This window comes from Sarcophilus harrisii, chromosome 5, assembly GCF_902635505.1.
Source record: "Sarcophilus harrisii chromosome 5, mSarHar1.11, whole genome shotgun sequence".
In the NCBI taxonomy this organism is placed as follows: domain Eukaryota; kingdom Metazoa; phylum Chordata; class Mammalia; order Dasyuromorphia; family Dasyuridae; genus Sarcophilus; species Sarcophilus harrisii.
The window spans coordinates 143,010,789-143,030,222 of NC_045430.1; positions in this window are offsets into that span (position 1 = coordinate 143,010,789).

The following is a 19,434-nucleotide window of genomic DNA, read 5'->3' on the forward strand; positions in this document are numbered from 1 at the left end:
AAAGAAGGAGACATTGACGTAGGGGCTACTAGCTATTCCTACTCTGAACCATTATAGTGGTTGATATAGCAGTACAGAAAAGCAAGCATATGTGAAAATAAATCACAAATTCCCATCACCCATTTGCTAGAAATGTTTTGGTGATAAGACTTGTTTTGTATCAATATTATATTGATTTTGGGGGGCATATTTTAATCTTTGGCTACTGATTTTACAAGATCAAAAGTATACATTAACACAGATATTATGTAGGTATAAATTTCCCAAAATGTATTTTTGCCTTTAAGTTTTAAGTTCAAGATTCTAGTCAGTCTGTCAACTAATATGGCCTCTTCTCCTTCGTAGCCCTATGTTCAATGTAACTTATTTGGAGAAGATCACCTGAATAAGAGTGAAAGGTGAGTTGTTGTTCAAAATTGAAGGATGAAAGTTGGAAAACCTGAAAAGATTGGAAATATACATTTATTTTATTCTATTTCACTTTATTTTGGAGGCAGATGAGATTGTGATTTGCCTAGTGTTACATAACTAGAAAGTTATATGATGCTGAATTTGAACTCAGGTCCTCTTGATAACAATGATGGTGTTATATTCAATGTATCATCTAGTTTCCTCAGAAACAAAATTCCAGAAATACTATCTAAAAATGCTACATGGCACAAAACAATCAGTGATGATATTAGAAATGATTTTGAAAAGGAGATAGAATTACTTTGAATTTGATAGCAAAAATGCATTAGACCAATTTTAAAAAACTGTTACCTTCTATAACTATTATGAACAAACATTCTTCCTAACAAAAATCTTCATAATATTTATTTAAAAATAAACAGGCCTCATCCCTTCATAAGAAAAATGGTTTTAATAGTACCACCTTTTAGTTCAGTTTTGAGTTTGGGATGAAAAGAGACAATTGCAAGTCATTGAACATTTAGCAAAAGGAGGTTTACTTAGTCCTAATCCAACAAGGATATGCAACAACACAACTTTTTTAGATGTAGTCCCAAAATCACCATATGAAAATGTGTCTGGTCCACAGAAAAGTATGTATTGTTAATATTTAACAACCAGCTCTCTGGGGGAGAGGGGAAGAATGTTTGCATGACACACTTTTAAATTTAGTATGACCTGTTAACATTTTCTTCATCTTTTTATCGTTTAGATATCAACAAAACAAAGAATTAAGCTCTATATTGTAGTGTAGTGTTTGCCTATTTCCAAGGCATAAATGCTGAACATTTAATAATCAAATCTCTCTAGCCAATTTAAGCTGCTCTTAGTACACCCCAAGAGATCTCCCAAGATGTTATTGATTTCAAAATCTGCATTCTTTTGAGCACAGCACCAACAGGTAAGACTCTAATACTATATGTGGATAGAGGAAAGGAAAGGAAAAAGAAAAGGGAAGGTGTTTTGGCCAGCTTTTACAAGCTCTTGGCATATAAGCCCTTTGATCTTAAAGGGAAGATGGATGAGGCAGGAGACTCATAGGGTGTAAAAAGAGCTCCAGTTTCTTATGCAAAGCAGCCTTATTGATATAGGTTTTTACAAGCGTGATCAGCTTGTGGACAGTAGGCAATCCCCAATCATCATTCAAATAAGCAGCTCCTTGGCATTGCATATGTATGGTATCTACCAATGGAGAAGAGCCAATCCAGCAATTCAGCAAGTCGCTCACCGGCAAGAGGCCCTATTCAGGCATCCCTGTTCACAGAGCCACTGGCTGTGACCCTCCAGCTCACCTGTTCCCTCGATGATAAATTAATGCTCTTTGCTCAACAAGGGCATTTCTTCAAATGGCAGAAAACTTATTGTGTATCAAGGGTCAAAGTGGCCTTGGTACTCCCTCTCAGAAGAATCCCATATTCTTGCAATTCCCTCTTTTTATCTTTTAGATAAAAAGTCCTTTCTTGAGTCTCATCCTCTCTGAAAGGATGATGGAGAAAGATCTATAAAAGCATCCTAATATTATAGAGCAACAACAAAGCAGTAACAACATAACAACACACAGGGAAATCCATGATTCTAATTTTAACCACCTTGAAAAAGGCATTATCAAACTAATGTATGATTTTTTTCAGCAATTTTATCTGGATTCACATTGTAATTGAGCCTGAAGTTTTAATAACTCTATTTCTGCTCCTATTTCCAATGATACGTCTCTTTTTTCTAATGGGATTAAGGTCTGTTTCTTACTTTTGACAGGAAGTTCTAGTGATCACAAATACAGTCTGATTTTCAATTTCAGTATAAAATTCCAACAGGTAACATTGTAAAAATCTAATGTTTCTTTGGTAACACTTACAGAGTCTCCCCACATAAATATATACTTCCCTCCTAGACAGGCTTTAGTATAGAACTGGTATCCAATTCTCATGCCACTTCTCCAAGAACCAGGTCCCAAGGTGTTTTTCCATGTTTCAATCTGCCAGCCCAATTCTTGAGTGACAAAAATGTGTCCCATGGAGACTTGTGCTTTCTAAGGGGCTAACCTGATGATCCATTATTTACACATACTGCTGCAACTCTCTTGCTCAGATGAGGGTGTCGCTATGAAAGGGCATCCCCTGCATGCCCAGCATGTGTCACATGGTACCTCACTCTCCATAAGACAATCCTAGGCCATGATAGGTTCAGCCCACCTTTTGTCCTCTGTTGTCAGTCCTGATTGTATGTAATACAAACCTATATATACAGAAAACCTCTATCTAGTGGTCTTGGGGGCACATCTTCTTCTCCTGTTGGATGGTCACTTTTTTCCCCTTCTTTTCTTCTTCAGTTCTATGGACAACTCTGAGATGTCTGGTGGGTATCCACTGCTGAAGGTTTCCTTCTGTGGAGATACAAGCATATCCTGGTCCCACATTAGAACCCTATAGGGTCCCTCCCATCCTTCAGTACTCTTTTTCATTACTATGGTCTCATTCTTAGGGGGCCTTCTTAATGAAGATGAGGGTGTTATCTTTGAGTGATTCTCTGTCTATATTCACCAAAGAATATTTCATAGCTGAACTTAAATCATTTGAATCAAATTTTAAGTAATTTATTCTGCACTCTGGTTTATATCTTTCTGAGTAACCCTACCTCCATCTCCTTGTTTTTGTTTTTGTTTTTTTTTTATTTTTTGATAAATCTCTTGAGAGTCTGATTAGTCCTTTCTGCAATGACCTGTCCTGTAGGGTTGTAAGGAATCCCAAAAATATGATGAATGGAGAATTCCTGTAAAAACTGTTTTAATATTTTTGAGATGTATGAGGGTTCATTATCAGTCTTAATGGTGTGTGGGATACCATAGAGGCAAAGCAGTGAAATAAGTGATTTATTACATGTGAATCAGCTTCCCTTAGTTGAGAGGATGCAGATACAAAACCTGAATAAGTGTCAACTGTAACATGAATTCATGTTTTCCCCATATGTGTAACATATATTTCTCATGTATCATTTGGCCTGTCACCTTTGGGGTTAATCCCCAGCCCTACAGGTCTTTGAGAGTTATATGTTGGTATATATATATATACAGATAAATTTGCTTTCTCAATATCTACATATGTATATGTATACATATACATATGTAGATATTGAGAAAGCAAATTTATCCCTGTCTTCAGGGTGAAGAGGGATATAGTAAAAGCAATCTTTAATATCTATTATCCATAAGGACCGTTCCCTGGGGATCATGTTTGGAGATGGCAAACCTGCTTGGAAAGAATCCATGTTTTCAAGACTGAGCTTATTTGTCTCAAATCTGTTAACATTCTCCATTTACAACATTTTATAACAAATACAGGGGGGTTCCATGGGCTATTTGTTTCCTCAATATGTCCTAATTCTAATTGCTCTTGTACTCATTGATGTAGAACAGCTGTTTCTGTTTTCTCTTTAAACAGGGTCCATTGCTCCACTCATACCAGTGTGTTGGAAGCTTTAACAGCAATAACCTCTCCTAAAAATTCTGTGGTGATATTTCATCCCTAAATTAATGTAATATATCTCTATCCCATAAGTTAATATGTAAGCCATCTATTATTAAAGAAAAAATGGTTCGTGTCTTTCCATCTTTTTGCCAGTTTACTGGTTCAGTGGACATCAAAGCCTCCTTACTACCTCCTACCTCTGCCAAGGAGGCCATTGAGAAGCACCCACCACAGTCCCATCAGCTCCAGTTTTTATTAACCCTTCAAACCTTTGGTTATTTAAAGTAAGGGTTAGTACTGGCCAAGTTAGTGTGATAGCTTTTGTAAAATATATTTGTACAACAGCCTCTGAATTTGGATCCATCTGTGGGATTGATTCACAATTATTATCTTCTGTTTTAACTGTAAGTTCAGATGGAATGACTATTCCTTGAGCTATACATTTTCCCTTATTAAGATATGTTTCAATATTGTGAATGTTACTCATAGTTACAGATGCAGGCACTTTCTCATATATTTGTATGACTGGGATAGCTAATGAAAACCAGGATAGTGGAGAATTTAAAACAAGAATTTTTAGTTGGTTTTCTCTTTGATACTGTTGAATGGGCACTTCATAAACAGCATGGGGGACAGACAGTAATAACAATTACCCTAGAGTGAGTGTCCCTTGGCGTCTAAAGTTGCCTACCTATTCCTTCATTACAGATTTATATCTGTCCCTACTTGAGTTGTTATTCCCTAGGTTGGTTTTGGGGCTCCAGTGCCGCTAAATTACTCAAAATATAACTTTGTATTTGTTCTGGAAGCAACCTGAGTGACAGTCAACTGAGTCTGTTCTAAAAAATTCTGTCATGCAGAGCACTCCCTGGCTTGGGAATCACACTGCCTGTGAGAATGCTTTCCAATGATTGGAGTACAAAATTTCCCATGACATTGTTTCAAGTTGTAACATATGAGTTCAGTCCTTAAGCTGGATTAGAACTTTAAAGGGAAGTGGTTCATGTTTCTATCTTTTCAACCCTGGGTTAAAAGGATCATCCTCCTCTATAACAGGATATAATTCTTCCCACCCCTTGTATTTTTTCCTTGATCTCTAGCCTGTTGCAAAACTTTTTGAAGTGAAGATAAAGAATTTAACTGATTACCTTTTGCTTTTGATCTGCTAAGTGTTGCTGCAGTCTTTGTTTTATATTTCTGATCCTGCTTTTCCTCAATTCTTATTTCATTTTTTACAATAGGAGAGAGAGCCTTTGAAAGGCTGTAGGTCTGGATAGACACAAAATTAAGGCAGGTTGAAGGTGGTGGAGAGGGGGAGGCCATTCAAAGTCATTTTCCTCAGGCTCAGGAGAGGGACATCTACTACTAAGAGATGGCCTGCCTGTGCTCCATCTGTAAATCTCCTGACCTCCTTTTCTGGTTCTGATTACATACTTTGTTTAATGAGATTATTTTGTATTTTTCCTGGGCATTGTTTATCAAAGGTAGTGAGCTGTTCACCAAAACCAACCCATCTATCACAATTATAACAGCCTTTCTCAGGTAACCATGAAGAAACTTTGTAAGCAACGTCCATGAATGTCCGAATGTCTCCTGATTGAATTATGCACCCCTGATTTTTTAAACATTTTTATATAATCCTAACATATTCTTGCCTGTCTGAAGGGAGTAGGGTGTCTATTTTATGCCCCATTAGATTACTTAACCGTTATCTACCGCACTCTGCCTGGTACAGAAACAGTGTAGCTCTCTGGGTTCTCCCTCTGGAGTCACTGTAGAGGTGTCTTGACTATGTAGCAGTGTTTGACTGGGAACTGGTTGCTCTGGCACCCATCCATGTTCTCGTCAGTGCCTGTTCAGGTGCCAGTTGTTGTGGCTGGCTTTTAAGAGCTCATGGCATATGAGCCCTTTGATCTCAGAGGCGAGATGAATGAGGCAGGGGACGGATGGGTGTGAAAAGAGCTCCAGTTTATTATGCCAGACAGCCTTATTGATATATATTTTTGCAAGCCTGATCAGTGTGTGGACAGTAGGCAATCTCCAGTCACCATTCAAAGAAGCAGCTTGTGGGCATTGAGTATGCATGGTATCTACCAATGGAAGGAGAGCCAATCCAGCAATTCAGTAACTTGCTCACAGGCAAGAGGTCCTATTCAGGCATCCCTGTTCATGTAGCCACTTACTGTGACCCTGCGGGTCACCTGTTCCCATGATGATAAATCAATATTCCTTGCTCAACAAGGGCATTTTTGCAATGTGGCAGAAAATTCACTGTGCATCAAGGGTCGAGGTAGGATTGGTACTCCCTCTCAGGAGAATCCCATATTCTTGCAGAAAGGAGAAGGAAAGGAAAGGAGAAGGAGTGGAAAAGGAGAAGGACAAGGAAGAGAAGAGAAGGAAGAAGAGGAGAGGGGATGGAGGGAAAGGGAGGAAAGGGGAAGGGAGAGGAAAGGAGGGGAAAGGAAGGGAAGAAAAAGATTACAAGAGGGGAAGGGAAAGAAAAGACGTGAACATACATGTATGCATGCTCACATAGACAGAGACATACATAGATACAACTGGTAAAAGAAGCCATTCTGTACCTCATTTCTTACTTAGATTTAATGACTGATTAGTTCATTAGGTGTTGCTTCAGTCAAAATGAGACCTGTTGAAGGCCTTAACTTAAAAGGTCTCCCATTGAATCCAGAGCCATCTTCACTTGTCCTGATCTATATTTTGCCACTAGAGTCATATATCTCTGGAAGAGAAAGTGAGGCTAATGACTTTTCACAGCTCTCCCTCCCTTAAATTAAATTCACTTCTTGTCATGACATTATCTATTTGATGGCATGGTCCTCTTTGAAAATGAAGGACAAACAACAGCAGTAACTCAAATGCACTTCAAAAGTTCACCAAGTATGATGGGTCTAGATACAACATGACTGTTTTTTTTTTTTTTTTTTTTAAGCCCTTAGGTAACTAGGAAGTCTAGTGACCAGAGTCAATCAGATTCCAGTGGGGATCTCCTTTTTAGTAAGTCATTCCCCTCTTGTAGGTGGGAAGAAACACTTCTAGTGAAGTTATCTTATCAAACATATCATTGCAGCTAGAGATAGATTAATACTTGCTCATAAAAAGGCTAATGATTGATAGATATACTCAGACTACACCATAAACCATCAAATTTGTAGAATGAAGCCAAAAATGGGATGGTTTTTGACATAACCCAAGAAGGAACTAAGATAAAAGTATGGAATTAAAAGATCCTGGATGATTGACATATACATGAACTCAATCAACAATATATGAAGAATGTCCAAAAAATGTTTGATTCACATAAATTCATTCATATAAATCAAATTGTGCTACTGACTCAGGATTCACACATTACCTCCAGACATTAAACAGAGAGGCAATTTTTAAGGAGTTTTAATTTCTTATTCAATAGAAATTATACAATTATTTCAGCATCCACTTTATAACTAGAAATTCATACTCAGATGAATAGAAAGAAACTTAAGGTGATTTTAAAAAAAATAACCTGACAAGTTCCCACACAACAAATATGAACTGAAATATATCCCTGAAAATTCATGTAATAAGCAGATCATCATTATGGAAAATATTATTATTTGTAATCATTGATCCATGAATATTTAATAATTTTAAAATAAAATATTTTAAATAGATAATATCAAATCACTAATAATTTCCAAACTACATGGAATGAAAAGTAGTCAAAATATAGAAATGAAAAGATAACTATGTAGGAAAGAGAACAAGATACATATTTTTTCCTTGGTCTTATCTGCTGCTAGATTTGTTGTAAAAAATTATTCAGTGAATATATAAGAAGTAAGCTTCCATCTTAACATTTATTCAGTTACCAACTCCTTTCAAAAAGTTAGCCCCCAACAATTGTTTCATATACATGCACTATAATTTAAAAAAAAAAACTAAATAAAAAAGAATTTCTCTTTTAATTTTTCTGTTAGCCTTTTAAAGTTAAGATAAAATATTATCCTCATTTTATATGTTATGAGAGTTAGCAAAAGGAATGGCAAAGCTAAGATCAGACAGAGTTCTCTTGATTCCTAGAAGTGTTCTTTCTCCCATACTAGGGCAATTATATATATATATATATACATATATGTAGCTCCATCTACCTCAATATATATTTCAACATCTATATATCTAACCCTAAGTATCTTTATATATGTCTCCAATTGTATTTTAAAGTTATTCAGTATTAATGTTAAAACATTAAAAACATTACCTAATGTATAAAACATTACCTAATGTATAAAACTGCAATGAAGGCACATTTAAAATAATAATGACTAATTCTTCCTTTTGTGAAACCCTCTAAATGACAAATTAAAGGCAAAAAGTGATCAGAAAACTTTAAGATCAATATAATAACTCTAAGTTAAAAGCCCCAGCTAAAATAAAGTGTAAGTGAATGATCAAAATGAATTCCATGAAGTTAATTTAAGACTTCTTAGATAGTTTTGAATAGGCTTTGAAGGTAAAGAGATGGATTAGTAGAGGTATCAGAAGATGGCATTACAGATGGGAGGGACTACTATCATCTTCATTCTAGAAACAATAATTCTATTAAAGGAGTACAACATTGGCTATATTGATATAGCTTTTTCTTTTCTGGTAACTATGTCATGCTGTTGATCCATGCTAAATTTATACAGATCATTGAAACTCCCATGTCTTTCTTTAAATGTCCAGACCAAAACCAAACCAAAACAAAACAAAACAACAATAAAAACAACAAAAAGTTTCTTGAAGGTTTTGAAATTTTTATCACAAGAATTTCTACTCTAGGACTTTGCTCTCAGAATTAGTAGCCCCTGGATTTATTCCTACTTTATGGCCATTCTTTTTTTCAGTACTGGAATCATGGTCAAAGTCTGTCATTATACCTGGAAATGTAATGTTCTTATTGGTTTTCTGGAGAAAACCAGTCCCAAGACCAATAACCTGAGAAGAGAAACAAAAATGCAAACAGTTCACACTCATTTCCTAGTGTTCCTTCTCTAGGTGTAGCTGATTCTGTCCATCATCGATCAATTGGAACTGAATTAGATCTTCTCTTTGTTGAAGATATCCACTTCCATCAGAATATATGCTCAAACAGTATAGTTGTTGAAGTGTAATGATCTCCTGGTTCTGCTCATTTCACTCAGCATTAGTTCATGTAAGTCTCTCCAAGCCTTTCTGTATTCATCCTACTGGTCATTTCTTACAGAACAATAATATTCCATAACATTCATATACCACAATTTACCCAACCATTCTCCAATTGATGGGCATTCATTCATTTTCCAGTTTGTAGCCACTACAAACAGGGCTGCCACAAACATTTTGGCACATACAGGTTCCTTTCCCTTCTTTAGTATCTCCTTGGGGTATAAGCCCAGTAGTAACACTGCTGGATCAAAGGGTATGCACAGATTGATAACTTTTGGGGCATAATTCCAGATTACTCTCCAGAATGGTTGGATTCGTTCACAACTCCACTAACAATGCATCAGTGTCCCAGTTTTTCTGCATCCCCTCCAACATTCACTATTATTTTTTCCTGTCATCTTAGCCAATCTGACAGGTATGTAGTAGTATCTCAGAGTTGTCTTAATTTGCATTTCTCTGATGAATAGTGATTTGGAACACTTTTTCATATGAGTGGAAATAGTTTCAATTTCATCATCTGAAAATTATCTATTCATATCCTTTGACCATTTATCAATTGAAGAATGGCTTAATTTCTTATAAATTAGAATTAATTCTCTAATTTTGGAAATGAGGCCTTTATCAGAACCTTTAAGTATGAAGATGTTTTCCCAGTTTGTTGCTTCCCTTCTAATCTTGTTTGCATTAGTTTTGTTTGTACAAAGGCTTTTTAATTTGTTATAATCAAAATTTTCTACTTTGTGATCAATAATGATCTCTAGTTCATCTTTGGTCACAAATTCCTTCCTCCTCCACAAGTTGAAAGGTAAACTATCCTATGTTCCTCCAATTTATGCTCTTGTTCTTTATGCCTAAATCCTGGACCCATTTTGATCTTATCTTGATGTACGGTGTTAAGTGTGGGTCCAAGCCTAATTTCTGCCATAGTAATTTCCAGTTTTCCCAGCAGTTTTTGTCAAATAATGAATTATTATCCCAAAATATGGAATCTTTGGGTTTATCAAAAAATAGATCGCTATAATTAATGACTATTTTGTCCCGTGAACCTAACCTATTCCATTGCTCAACTAATCTATTTCTTAGCCAATGACAAATGATTTTGGTGATCACCACTTTATACTATAGTTTTAGATCAGGTACAGGTATGCCACCTTCATTTGATTTTTTTTTCATTAATTCCCTTGAAATTCTCGACCTTTTTTTCTTCCATATGAATTTTGTTGTTATTTGGTATAGTTGGTATAGCACTAAATAGATAGAATAGTTTAGGGAGTATTGTCATCTTTATTATATTCACTTGGTCTATCCAAGAGCATTTAATATTTTTCCAATTATTTAAATCTGACTTTATTTGTGTGGAAAGTGTTTAGTAATTTTTCTCATATAATTCCTGACTTTCCTTTCGTAGATAGATTCCCCAAAATTTTATGCTATCAGCAGTTATTTTGAATGGAATTTCTCTTTGTATCTCTTGCGGTTGGATTTTGTTGGTGATGTATAAAAATGCTGAGGATTTATGTGGATTTAACTTTGTTAAAGTTGTGAATTATTTCTAATAGCTTTTTGGTAGAATCTCTGGGGTTCTCTAAGTATACCATTATATTATCTGCAAAGAGTGATAATTTGGTTTCCTCATTACCTACTCTAATTCCTTTAATCTCTTTCTCAACTCTTATTGCTGAGGTTAGCGTTTCTAATACAATATTGAATAATAATGGTGATAGTGGCAACCTTGTTTCACTCCTGATCTTACTGGGAAAGATTCTAGTTTTTCCCTATTACATATGATGCTTACTGATGGTTTTAAATATATGCTCCTGACTATTTTAAGAAAAAGTCCATTTATTCCTATCCTCTCAAGTGTTTTTTATTAGGAATGAATATTGGATTTTATCAAATGCTTTTTCTGCATCTATTGAGATGATCATATGGTTTTTGTTAATTTGGTTATTGATATAGTCAGTTATGATAATAGTTTTCCTAATGTTGAATCAGCCCTACATTCCTGGTATAATTCCTACATGGTCATAGAGTATGAATGGGATGACTTATTCAGACTCTCTTGCCAAGCTTCCCTTTCTTTTTCCCATTTTTCTTCTAGCCCTCTTGTGAAAGCCTTTTAAATTTCTTCTATGAAAGTCTTGTGTGTTCGAATGTTTGTGGCAGCCCTTTTTGTAGTGGCTAAAAACTGGAAACTGAATGGATGTCCATCAGTTGGAGAATGGCTGAATAAATTGTGGTATATGAATATTATGGAATATTACTGTTCTGTAAGAAATGACCAACAGGATAATTTCAGAAAGGCCTGGAGAGACTTACACGAACTGATGCTGAGTGAAATGAGCAGGACCAGGAGATCATTATATACTTCAACAACAATACTATATGATGACCAGTTCTGATGGACCAGGCCATCCTCAGCAACAAGATCAACCAAATCATTTCCAATGGAGCAGTAATGAACTGAACCAGCTATGCCCAGAAAAAGAACTCTGGGAGATGACTAAAAACCATTACATTGAATTCCCAATCCCTATATTTATGCACACCTGAATTTTTGATTTCCTTCACAAGCTAATTGTACAATATTTCAGAGTCTGATTCTTTTTGTACAGCAAAATAACGTTTTGGTCATGTATACTTATTGTGTATCTAATTTATATTTTAACATATTTAACATCTACTGGTCATCCTGCCATCTAAGGGGAGGGGGTGGGGGGTAAGAGGTGAAAAATTGGAACAAGAGATTTGGCAATTGTTAATGCTGTAAAGTTACCCATGCATATATCCTGTAAATAAAAGGCTATTAAATTAAAAAAAAAGAAAGTCTTGTGTGTTGAGGATCAGGTCATATCCCCCTTTGGGGATTCATCTGGAGACAGTATGTTTTTAGTCTCCTCAGGGTTTAAAGTGTGCTCTCTATCCATATAGAAGCTATCAATAGTTAGAGTTCATTTAAATTTTTTGCTCATTTTGTCAAAGAAGAATCAAAGAAAATAAACCACCAAGAAAATTCAGTCTGCTTTATTTATTTATTTTTTTTGGGGGGAGGAGGGGCTGGATGGTATTACCGAGCTTCCTTTACAGACTTCAAGGCGTAGCAGCAAGGCACTCGCAGGACAGCAAAGGCTAAGCTGCATCTGTGCTCTGAGACTCTGAGAGTATGCCGACACTCTGGGTGGGTGTGGCTAGGTCCCAAGAGACACTAGCTTTTTCGGATTATAGTCTTTATACCCTGTGTTTTTAGCTTTTCTGCTTGATTACTGGCTTGCTGCCCGAGTAATGTAGGCAATCCTGTAGTAAAGCTCTCCGGGCAGAAATGGCAAAGATCACAACCCACCCCCTTCCAGTCTGCTCAGCTGTGAGCTGCCTGCCTTACTCTATCTGCTGTGCTGCTGCAACCTGCCTTCAGTTTGTGCCCAATCTAGCTGTCCTCACCCACAAACAAAAACAGACCTTTTCTGGCAAATTTTGAGGATATCTTCTCTTGGTAATTATTTGTGGTTTTTTTTCAGTCAAGCACTAATTCTGAGTCTTTTCATGAGATAAATTATTCTGAGAGACAAGATGGAGCTTAAGTAGATGTGTGCATCCTCTCTGCCATCTTGGCCAGAAGTCCATATGAAATATTTTAAACATATTTCTATATTGCCATATTGTGCAAGAAATAATGAGATCAAAAGGGAAAGAAAAAGCAAACAATCAAAAAGGTTAATATACTATCCTTCAATCCATATTCAGTCTCCATACTTCTCTTTCTAGTTGCAGATGGCAACTTAGTTTGCCAAACTAAGAAGCATAAAGTGGTTCTCCAAAGTTATCTTAATTTGCATTTATCTAATCAATAGTGATTTTTTTCATATAATTACAGATAGCTTTAATTTCGTCTGAAAAATTGTCTGGTTGTATCCTTTGACTTTTATCATTTGAGGAATGATTTATAATCATATAAATTTGAGTCTGGTATGGCTAGGCCACCTTCCTTCACAGTTTTTTTTAAATAATTCCCTTGATATTCTTGACCTTTTGTTTTTCCAGATGAAATTTCTAATTACTTTTTCTAGCTTTATAAAATAATTTTTGACAGTTTTAATTGGTACGATGCTGAAAAAGTAGATTGATTTAGGTATAATTTGTCATTTTTATTATATTAGTGGTAGTCTACTCATGAGCAATTGATATTTTCCCAATTATTTAGATCTGCCTTTCTTTAACTTAAATGTATATGAATACAAGTCATTCCTCAATTGATGAATGTTAAAAGGTTTGAACAGGTAATTTTCAGATGAAGTTAAAGTTTGTCTATATATTTTAGAAATGAAGCTTTTATCAAAAACACTCGCTATAAAAATTGTTTCCTAGATTTCTGTTTCTCTTCCAATCTTGGTTGAATTAATTTTGTTTGTGCAAAAACTTTTGAATTAATGTAATATATGACACTGAATAAGTAAATTGTTTTGGTGGCATTTGTCATTTTTATTTTATTAGGTTGGTCTACTCATGAGCAATTGGTATTTTTTTTTTCCAATTGTGAAGTTCTGACTCTCTTTGTTAACAAAAAGTGTTTTGTAATTGTTTTCATACAGTTCTCAGCTTTGTCTTGGCAGGTAGATTCCCAGATACAATTTCTTGCTGCTAGATTTTGTTGGCAATATTTAGGAATGCTGATGATTTATCTGGATTTATTTTATGTCCTGCAACTGTGCTAATTGTTTAATTGTATATAATAATATTTTTTGTTGATTATGTGTATATCATCGTATCATATGCAAAGAATAATAATTTTATTTCTTCATGACCTAATCTAATTTCTTCAATTTATTTTTTTCTCTTATTGCCTAAAGCTAATGTTTCTAGTACAATATTGAATAATAGTGGTGATAATGATCATCATTGTTTCACCCTTGGTCTTATTGAGATTGCTTCTAGCTTATCCCCATTAAAGATAATGCTTGCTGATGATTATAGATAGATGTTATTTATCCTTTTAAGAAAAACTCCATTTATTCTTCTACTCTCTGTGTTTTTTTTATTAGCACTGAGTATTGTATTTTGTCAAAAGTTTTTTCTTCATTTATTGAGATTATCATTCAATTTCTGTTATTTTGTTTTCCACTCCTGCATTCTTGGTGTAAATCCCACTTGGTTATAGTGTATTATCCTGGTTATAAGGTGCTATAACTTCTTTGCTAATCTTTTATTTAATATTTTTGCATCAATATTCATTAGAGAAATTGTTTTATAATTTTCTTTTTCTGTTTTGCCTCTTCTGGGGTTAGGCATGAGCTCCATATTTGTGCCATAAAAGGAGTTTGGTAGGATTCCTTTACCTATTTCCCTGAATATAATTTATAATACTGAAATTAATTGTCACTTAAATGTTTTGTAGAATTCACTGGTAAATCCATCTAGCCATAGAGTTGTTTTCTCAGGGAGTTCATTGATGGCTTGTTTAATTTCTTTTTTCAAAAAAAATGAAATTACTTAAGTATTTTTCCTCTTCTGTTAATCCAGGCAATCTATATTTTTTGTAATTATTCATCCATTTCACTTATATTGTCAGATTTATTCACATATAGTAGAGCAAAATAGTTCCTAATTATTGCTTTAATTTCCTCTTCATTGATGGTAAATTCACTCTTTACATTTTGAATACTTCTAATTTTGTTTTCTTCTTTTCTTTTTCTTATTATAGTTGTTAAAGATTTATCTTTCTTATTGTTCCCCTCAGAAAGCCAATTCTTAGCTTTCTTTATTAGTTCAATAGTTTTCTTACTTTTAATTTTATTAACTTCAACTCTGGTTTTCAGAATTTCTAATTTGGTATTTGAGTTTTAATTTTTTTCTTTTTCTAGCTTTTTTAATTGGATTCCCAATTCATTGATCTCTTATTTCTCTATTGTAAGCATTTAGAGATATCAATATTTTCCTAAGAACCACTTTCCCTACTTCCCACAACTTTTGGTTCATTTCATTATTGTCATTCCCTTGGATGAAATTATTGATTGTTTCTATGATTTGATGTTTGAGTCACTCATTCTTTAGCATTAGATTATTTAGGTTCCAATTAACTTTTGGTCTACTTTTCCATAGGCCTACATAATTTTCATTGCATCATAGTCTGAAAGGATGAGTTAATATTCCTGCCTTTATGTATTTGAGTATAAGATTTTAATGCCATAATATACAGCTAATTTTTATGTGTCTGTACCACTGAGGGAAAAAAAAAGATATAATTCTTTCTATCCAGGATATTACTTTCTAGCCCTATTCATTTTCCCCAGATGTCTATCACAGTAATATTTCTAAAATTCTATTTACCTACTTAACTTCTTTCCTAGTTATTTTATGGTTAGACTTATCTTGTTCTGACAGACGAAGGTTGAGATCCCCCAATAGTACAGTTTTGCTGTCTGTTTCTTCCAGCAACTCACTTAACTTCTCCTTTAAGAATATGATGCTATGCCTCTTGTTGCATATATGTTTAGTATTGATACTATTTCATTATTTATAGTGGTATCCTTTAAAAAATGAGGTTTCCTTCCTTATCTCTTAATTTATCAATTTTTATTATTGTTTGCTGAGATCAGGATCTCTACTTTTTTTTTTTAACTTCACCTGAACCATAATATATTCTGTTCCACCTTTTTACATTTACTTTGTATGTATTTCTCTCTTTAAATATGCTTCTGGTAAACATCATAATATATGATTCTGTTTTTTCATCCACTCTGCAATCTGCTTCTCTTTTATGGGAGAGTTCATCCTATTCATGTTCAGAGTTAACATTAGTCACTCTGTATTTCTCTACATCTAAGTTTTCCCCCCATTTATACTTTTTTCTCTCCTTTCACCCTCTCTCTCCTCACCATTGTTTGCCTCTGACCTCCACCTCCCTCAATCTACCCTCTGTTTTATCACCCACTTCTTTTGTTTACCTTTTTTCCCCTTTTACTTCTCCCTGTCTTCTGTCAGGTTCTTCCTTTCCTTTCCTCTTTCTCCTTTTACTTTCCTTAGACTGAGACAAATTTGTATACCACACTAAGTATGTATGTTCAAACTATACTCCTCCTTTTCCCTTCATTCCCTCTACTATAATAATTCTTCTGTGTCTTTCCGTGTTGTAATTTACCCCATTTTCCCTCTCTTATCCTCTTCTCCCAGTACAATCCTTTTTTCATTTCTTAATTTCTTTTTTATATCCTCACATTAATATTAATTTATATTGTATATATAAATTGTATATATAAATTGTATATATATTGTATAAATTGCTGGGTATTTATAAATTGCTGGGTTCTGGATAATCCTGATTGTGACTTCTCAAATTTTGAATTGTTTCAGTCTGTTAATAGATTAAAAAAAACAATTGAAGTATAGGCTAAGTTAAATTTTTCTAATTGTCTTAAACTTTTCCAGTCTTTTTGAATGACAGTTCTATTAGCTAATAAGATAAATATTCCTCCCAAACATGTATCAAATAGTAATTTGCTATTATATCTTTATCCAGATAAAGTTTTTTTTTCCTTTGACTATCTTTCCCTCATCTACTTCCCTCAATGCACAGTGGAATTAGCTTTAAGACCATGAAAATAGGAGTAGTTGCAGTTTGAGAGATGAAATATATGCCAGATATTATGTTGAGTGCTGAAGGTATAAATACAAGCAGGTAGGACAGTCACCATACAAAGAGCTTTCCTTCTAATGGTGGAGGGGGGGGAAGATATAACATATAATAGTTAATAAGAAATGGGTAGGGTACATGTTTAGATATGTATCTTGGACATGGCTGGGAATGATATGAAGGCCTGATTTCAGGCAAGATACATAGAAATCCTTTTATCAGAGTCCTGGGATGCAGAAACAGTGTCACTGTAGTGGAAAGAGCTTGAAGAGATGGATGTAGTAAAGGCCAAATAACAAAGGAATGGCCGGTATTGTGTGAACTTGAATGTAATAATTAGCAAATACTCTGATTTTCTTTTGCTCTGGAGCAATTTTTTTTATAATAAACTTTAATAACAGGCATCTCTGTCAAGAGTAATCCAAGAAACAATGAGTAATGTCTTTGGCAACAGGAAACTGAAGGTGACCTAGGAGCTAGTAGATTCAGATTCACCTTTAGGAAAAGTGAGTTTTTGATATATCTTTCTAGGGGAGCAGAGAGAAGAGCTGTCTTGAAGAAGGTCTGATTCTGAGCACCTAGTTGCATTCCTGAAATTAATTTGAAGGCTTGCTTGTAGAAAAGAGGAAGTTTGAATATCAGTTCCTGAGTTTTGATTTGCAAGCAGACAAAGGATTTGGATGACCTGGTTTGGGAAGGTGAGCCAGGTGTCCAGTTGAAGTTAACTATTTATTAAATTTGGCATTTATTCATTTTATTTTTGATTTTATTAAAAAACTAATCATTCTTCTCACTCCTTCCCTCTAACAGGGGTCCTCAAACTATGGCCCATAGATCAGATGCAGCAGCTGAGGACATTTATCCCCCTTGGCTAGGGCTATGAAGTTTCTTTATTTAAAGGCCCACAAAACAAAGTTTTTGTTTTTACTATAGTCCGGCCCTCCAACAGTCTGAGGGACAGTGAAGTGGCCCCCTATTTAAAAAGTTTGAGGACCCCAGTGTCTAGAATTACCTGTACTTTGCCCCTGTATGCCTGGGCTCTGTAGATAAGACCTTTCCCTTTAACTAGAACCAAGCCTCCTCTTCACTGTGGAGCCATTCCATATTTATTTAATTAAACTCCTTTTAAGTCCCCTTCGTTAGATAGGTGGCATTTTTCCACTGAATTGGGGGGGTGACCCAGAATTTAGCTAACTAAATTGGCTTATAGCCCTCCTTAATACTAATGAGGACACTGTTAGTGTCCACAAGATGATGCAAGAGTAGAGAAGTACCTCTCTGAGAATAATGAAAAGCTTGCCCTTACTTCCAGAGCACTCTCTTGTGTAGGATGACTAGCATCTCACTGGAAACTAGTATGTGATTGATGGTACTTAGTCCCTTATGGCTAAAGAGCTTTGTACTTAACCAGAAATGCTGCTTAATGGTTAAACATTATAATAGAGTCTTAATGAGTGATATGATTTTATGATTTTTTTTTGGAAAATGGAAAAAATTAAGGGAAAATACAAAATCAAAATTAGTATAAGGATCAAGCTATGATGACAAACATATCGTGAAGAAAGCCATCTGCACTTAGAAAGAGGACTGTGGGAACTGAGTGTGGATCACAACATAGTATTTGCACTTTTTTGTTTGTTTGAATTTTGTTTTCTTTTTTCCTTTTTTCCCCTTTTTTATCTTATTTTTCTTATCCCAAATAATTATGAAGTTATGGGGGTGGGGGGAGAAGAATTATACATGTTTTGCATATATTGGTTTGCTTGCTGTCTAGGGGAAAGAGAGGGGGAAGGGGAGGCAGAAGAAATTGGAAAACAGGGTTTTGCAGGGGTGAATGTTGGGGATTGTCCATGCATGTGTTTTGAAAGTGAAGAACTTTTATTAAAAAAGAGAGACAGAACAAACTTATCATCAAATTTTATAGGTGTAAGGGAACATAGAGATAATCTAACAGAAACATTTTACAGATGACGAAATTGAAATTAAAATTATACTTCACACAACCTTTTTTTTTCAAAGTTGACTCAACACATATTTATTAAACATATACTATTTGTCAGTCACTATACAAACTGTTGGGAATAGACATATAAGAAGAAAGAAAAACAGTCCCTTTCTTCAAGGCATTTATTTTCTAACAGTGTTAAGATAACAGATAACAGGAAGCTGAAAAGGAGAAATGTGGGATGATAGTAGAGAAAGTTGGGAAAGATGTGAGTTAAGTCTGGAGAAGAAAAAAGGCATAGGTGGCCTGAGAACTTTTCTTAAAATAGAAGTTCTTGGAGGAACTGACCAATCAGAGGGAAGGCTGTAGCGGTAAAATATACTACCAAGGTGAGGACAATTAGGAGTGGAATCTAGAGAATAATGAAAAAGGGTTTAAAGTCTAGTAGAAAAAACACTTTATTCCATTTAAATCTTATAATAAATTTCTAGTTCCACACATGGTGTGGTGAAAATTATCATATAAGCAGGATAATCTCTACACAGGGTAAGGCCTATCTACAACAATGAGATGGTGTTCAAGAGGCTCTGTCACTAAATGATTTATAACCCTGTGTCCTACTCAGGACTTAGCTAGTCTAGTCCTTAGACAAAAGAGATTCAGCAATCATTATCTTTGTACATGAAATCTCTCTAGCTTGAAAAAAAAAACCTTTCAGAGATTATTTATTCTACTTTCATGATGACTCAGATATTCTAACTCCT